The 5,587-nt window shown below is 41.5% G+C and overlaps 2 pseudogenes; both read right to left on the bottom strand.

Annotated features, from left to right (window-relative positions):
* Nucleotides 1–295: 295 nt before the first annotated feature.
* LOC147459885 (mitochondrial adenine nucleotide transporter ADNT1-like) lies at nucleotides 296–2,819 on the bottom strand (annotated as a pseudogene).
* Nucleotides 2,820–3,326: 507 nt separating this feature from the next.
* LOC147459886 (uncharacterized) lies at nucleotides 3,327–4,071 on the bottom strand (annotated as a pseudogene).
* Nucleotides 4,072–5,587: the final 1,516 nt, after the last annotated feature.

Consider the following 5,587-nt stretch of genomic DNA (forward strand, 5'->3'; position numbering starts at 1 on the left):
CTACTCTGAACTACACCACCCAACCCACAAACACAAAACGGAAGGAAACTCACCAAACAATACTAGACTTGTACAAAACTTAAGGAACACCATCCCCTCACTAGGATACACCTATCCCAAAGCATCTATACTCAAAATCCTCACTCCAAACTCATCTGTAAAAAAGTGTATGAAGACAGAGTAGAATTTCAAAAGTGCTCAAAACTTAAATCTATGAAAACCTATGCGTACTTTCAAATCGTTTGTCCATTGACAATCTCTTCTACATTATTGCTATTGCAGGTTGCACATTCACTTAATCTGATATTTGGAATTTGACTCCAAGAAGGTCCTTCATCACCTCGTATGTCACAAATGCCAAAGCAATAGAAGGAACAACATTGATAGAATTGGGAATTGGGCCTTTGTACAAGGCTCCCAAGCCTTCATTTTGAATAGTCTTCAAAAAAGCATCAATCATTCCAGTGTACTGAACCGGTGCCTTCATTTGACCATCCGCAATGATGACAGAGGAGGCATCCTTCCATCCCACCATCTGCATCCTCCTCCATACAACATCAAATGGATATGCTACCGTCTGGCCCACTGTACCTCCTGCTGCTCTACATCCCAAGTTTTGTAAGGATGCTCAAATCAGCATTCTCTTCTGGCTTGCTTGCTATGTTCCTCTTCACCAGCCAGTCTTTGTGAGTGATTCATATACCGCAAAATGCAAACTCACGTACGGGATCACACCAATAACAGGCAGTTGGCAACCAGCCTTTGTAGACTGTTGATGGTCCTTCCTCTTTCATTATTGGTGACGCTGCATGGAACATTCCTCGATAGCGCATTGGTGAAACCTTTGTCTACACTCTAAGCCTACCCCAAACCATGTCCATAGAATACATGGCAGATATTGCAATAATTCCAGCACATGCAACAACTCCAAGTCTTAGTAATGGTGTAAGCTTAGCATCCTCTCGCCCAGTCTCCCTCCTGTACAACCACAAAATTTCACTTGAAGCTTGTTCATAACTGTAAAACTTCACATCAGAGTTAGGAATTATTCAACCACAGTTTGTTCCATTTCCTTTGAAAATTCCATCTAAGCCTTCATTGACCAAATGTACTTCAAGCCTTGCACCATGCCATTATATTTAGGCTTCAATGGATTTTGAACTTGAAGAAGAATCTTTAACACTAGAATGGTAACCTAACAGGACATAAAAGTGTCCTTTCAGGGTTTTGGAAAAAAATTCCAAAACCATAGTAGATCCACTCATTTTGAAAAATCCTTTCATGAGCTTATAGTTCAATAACTACTACGTATGGAAAAAATGAGAAACTTGTAATTTTTCTCATCCCTTGGTCACTACAAGCCTCCAAAGTTGATGGACCAGTGCATTTTGCCCAAAACAGCAATTTCTTACGGTTGATTGCATATAAATAAGAGTGGGGATTTTTGTAGGACATGAGATAAAATGCCCCGTTAACTTTAGTGGGTTGGTGACCAAAACATATGGTTGCTTTTACCTCACCAATTTATTTTTGGGCAAAAAAATAAGTACAAAAAAGTTGCATTTTTGCCATTCTGCAGACCTATCATCAAAGTTTCTATAGTCACGCTCAATACAAATACTATATACATGTTTTCTTAGTTCCCTTTGGGCCTTTGGATTCAAAAGGAGACATGGAGCATGTCAAAAGGATAATGAATCTCTTACAATTGGAACTTTGGGGGCAATGATAAAGTGCTAAATACAGCAAACATGAAAAAACTGGGTGTAGCATTATGACCTCTAGAAACCCATAGAAACTACTCAATATCTAGCCAAGTTTGTAGTCTATGATTAGATATGGTTACTACCTACAAAATACACACAATTGGCCTAAGAAACTAGCAATATTGAGAAAGATATACTTGCTACTTTAAAATGTATCGTATTCTTCAGCAATCAAAAAACTCAACCATCATCATATACTATGCTATACAGCATATTAGGTCCCCCAAAACTCAAGGAAGATTAGCTTTATGTTATACATTACACTTACACAATCAAAATTGAATTTGGATATCAAGAAAGCCACCAAAAAAATCATGAAAGTGCTAATTTTGGCCAAAAAACAGGATTATGCAATTCTTGTAAATTGGTCATAACTTTCAAGTTTAATACTTAGCTCTCCCTACAAGCATCAAAACATGTTGAGAACTATGAAGGCCTAACCTCTAGCCATCTAAACCTCACAAACATGAAGTTTAGAGTGGTATAGTTGCCAAAAATTGAAAAAAAAGCCAAAAACAGGACCCGTTTTTTCACACAGTTTAGGTTCAAAAATGTTGTGCAAGAGTAAGGTTAATGGTGAGATTGATACTTCAAAAAAAAATGCTAAGTTTTTTTCAGCTCATAAGGAAACTTTGTGGATATATAGCACCTAGAAATTCATTTTCATACTCTTCAAATAATTCAAGCAAAATGGTCACTTAACAGGACACAAAAGTGTCCAAGGACATAAACGTGTCATGTTACCATTCTAGTGTTAATCGTTCAAGTGGAGCCACAGCACTACGTGAAACTCCACCAACCAAATCTCCAGAGAGACTCGCAAACGGCCACTGCTTTATCTCCTAGAGCCTTGACTTCAACAGTTGCAAGTTTTGCTCCTTCAGCAAGAGTTGCAAGTGTGGAGGCAACCAATTCTTCCCCAAAAGCATAAAGAGGAGATCTCTGGCAAAAGGCAATGCTCCCATGAGAGGAAATCTCCTCTTTCGTGCTGCTATGAAACCATGCATGGTCCTTCTATATCCTGGAAGTTGTGGCCTCTCTCTGAGAAACCATGGAGAACTAGGGCAAAGCAACAGTCCAGAAAGCTAATGGAGGCAAGTCGAGTCACGAAAGGGAAGGAGAGGAAGAGTCACTTGGGTGGGGCGAGCGAGCTGAGAAAAAGGACAAAGGTGCCTTCAGCTAGAAGCCACTGCCACACCTGCTGCTGCAATGAGCGACATGTAGGCAACATGATGGATGGTGGTTGTCGGTGATTTAGGGCACAACAAATCTCTCTCCCTCTCTCTCTCTCTCTCTCATTTACCCTTAAAATAAGCTTCTCATTAATCAGTTTCTCTCAAGGCAAGTCCATACAAGACAAGTACAGTCGTAAGTGTTCACATGACACATGGATCTTACAAAATTTGAAAATAGTAAAAGCCACACTTCCACTCACAAGACCGCATCAAATTTGTTTTAGTAAATCGGCTAACTTTGCATGTGACCTAAGACTAAAGTATGTATTCCATCACATTACGCAGTTTGTGTTACTTGCTATAGCCCAGCTTAATCACCCATCACTCATGAAGATGATTTCCCCTCCAATGCGCTAAATATGTCCATCCTAGTGACAATAACAACAACTTGTCTTGAATGATTGACAAATATAGGAATTTGATGTATCTTGTGCTTCAACATCAAGATTGCAGCATCTAACACCGTCTTGTCTGCAGGCAAGGTATGGGAGGGCTACTCATGACCTCTTGAACTTTTGAATTCAACCCATAGTTCGCTTTGGATTTGTCTTTCTAATTAGATATGACTCTTCTATACACTCTAAATTCTCATTTATCATAAACAATCTTGAGATATGAATAAAATGGTGATCAATCTCCTCCAGGCGTTGACTTGGTCGCGTTGTGTAAATAGTGGTAGGCGTTGACCTGGTTGCTCTGTGTAAATAGTGTTTGACATAACATCTGCAAGAATTGTTGATGGCTCTGCCTCTTCTTTGAAAAGAACAGACTCATAGTGTTTAGATAGATTGTCAAAAGTAAGAATGGAAACATTCTCAGACCACTTGCCAGATGGGAGGACGGTGCGGGATCCGGTGCTTTTATTGCCATCCTCGGTTGCTCTCCTCAAGAAGAAAGTTCCACAGGAAGCCCCGAAGAATGCAGAAATGGGCCACTGACAAGAAAGTGGGAGAACCCTACAAAGGTGTGCTGGACATGGAGAGAGAGGTCAGAACTCCATTTCCTGTGGCAATGCTGATGGAACTTGCTTGCATGAAGCTAATGGATACTTCTCGCAGGACGGCCGTCATGCAAGGTTCTAACATGCAATAGCTCTCTCTCACTCTTATAGTTAAAAAGAAACTCTCTGAAAGAGAGCGCGCTGGTGCGCGCTCTTTCAGAGAGTTTCTTTTTAACTATGTGAGAGAGAGAGAGAGAGAGACGGCTATGCCTCCTTGCTCGAGAGTGCTGGTGCTTCCAGACCAGCTTTGCAGCAGAGCAAACGATTGTGCCAGCCCCGACAGAAGGCCGTGCTGGGTTCTAACATGCAATAGCTCTCTCTCACTCTTATAGTTAAAAAAAAACTCTCTGAAAGAGCGCGTGCTGGCGCGCGCTCTTTCAGAGAGTTTCTTTTTAACTATGAGAGAGAGAGAGAGAGAGAGATTTCAGAGAGTTTCTTTTTAACTATGAGAGAGAGAGAGAGAGAGAGAGAGAGAGGCGGCTTTGCCTCCTTGCTCGAGAGTGCTGGCGCTTCGAGACCAGCTTTGCATCAGAGTAAACGATTGTGCCAGCCGACAGGAGGCCGTGCTCGACTTACTGAAGGCAGCTCCTTCAGGAAGAAGGGTGATTAAATGAGCATCTTACTTGTCGATTCCACATCTTCACCAGCCCCCCATGTACACCTAGTTCATCCTCCAAGCCGAGGAGTATCAGAGTTTCTTTTACGAAATCAGAGTTTATGCATATCCACATTTTCGAGTGTTAGCTTTCAATGAGGGTCTCTATTGGCCTTGATTGTAAACTGTGAACAAAGTGGGAATTTGAGCTTTTGAGGATTTAAAAGAAAAAGAGAGAGAGAGAGAGAGAGAGAGAGAGAGAGAGAGAGAGAGAGAGAGAGAGAGAGAGAGAGAGAGAGAGAGAGAGAGAGAGAGAGAGAGAGAGAGAGAGAGAGAGAGAGAGAGAGAGAGAGAGAGAGAGAGAGAGGGGATTACTGCTTTGGCATCAGCCTAAGCATCGGCGCCTCCTGAACAACAGGGATTGATGTTCAACAGAGATCAATTGGAGCATGATCATGCAAGAACAGTTACCGGCATGTTACTCGAGTTGGATCACTAGAAGTTTTACATTTAATTGATTGAATCTCCTGAGGCGCTGAAAGCCAAAGTGGCAGAGGTGATGGAGGTATTACAAATGGCCCAAGCGGGTACGGGGCCAAGTAATGCAATCGACCTGTCAAGCTTATCTTTGAATGAATCTCTTGTGAGCTAATAGAGCTTCAATATAGCGACTTTGGAGAAGTGAGTCTGGTTAAGAGGGTCACTTTTTTGTGTAGTCTGCTCATTTTGAGCGGTTTTAGTTTATCTGTTTGTGAGACTTATTTTAGTACTTGAGTTTTCTGTATGTGAGGAGAATGATACTTGAAGAGGAGAAATTTAGTGCTTTATTTTGAGAGAGAGAGAGAGAGAGAGAGAGAGAGAGAGAGAGAGAGAGAGAGAGAGAGAGAGAGAGACAAAGAGAGGAGAAGTGAGGGTTTCCGTATGTGCTGTTGCATCCAGTCGATCAGCATTTCCTCTCTCGCTAGCAAGCTATGTAAAGTTGCCTCGCCAT

Source organism: Adiantum capillus-veneris, chromosome 4 (assembly GCF_014529385.1).
Source record: "Adiantum capillus-veneris isolate H3 chromosome 4, ASM1452938v2, whole genome shotgun sequence".
NCBI classification, from domain to species: Eukaryota; Viridiplantae; Streptophyta; class Polypodiopsida; order Polypodiales; family Pteridaceae; genus Adiantum; species Adiantum capillus-veneris.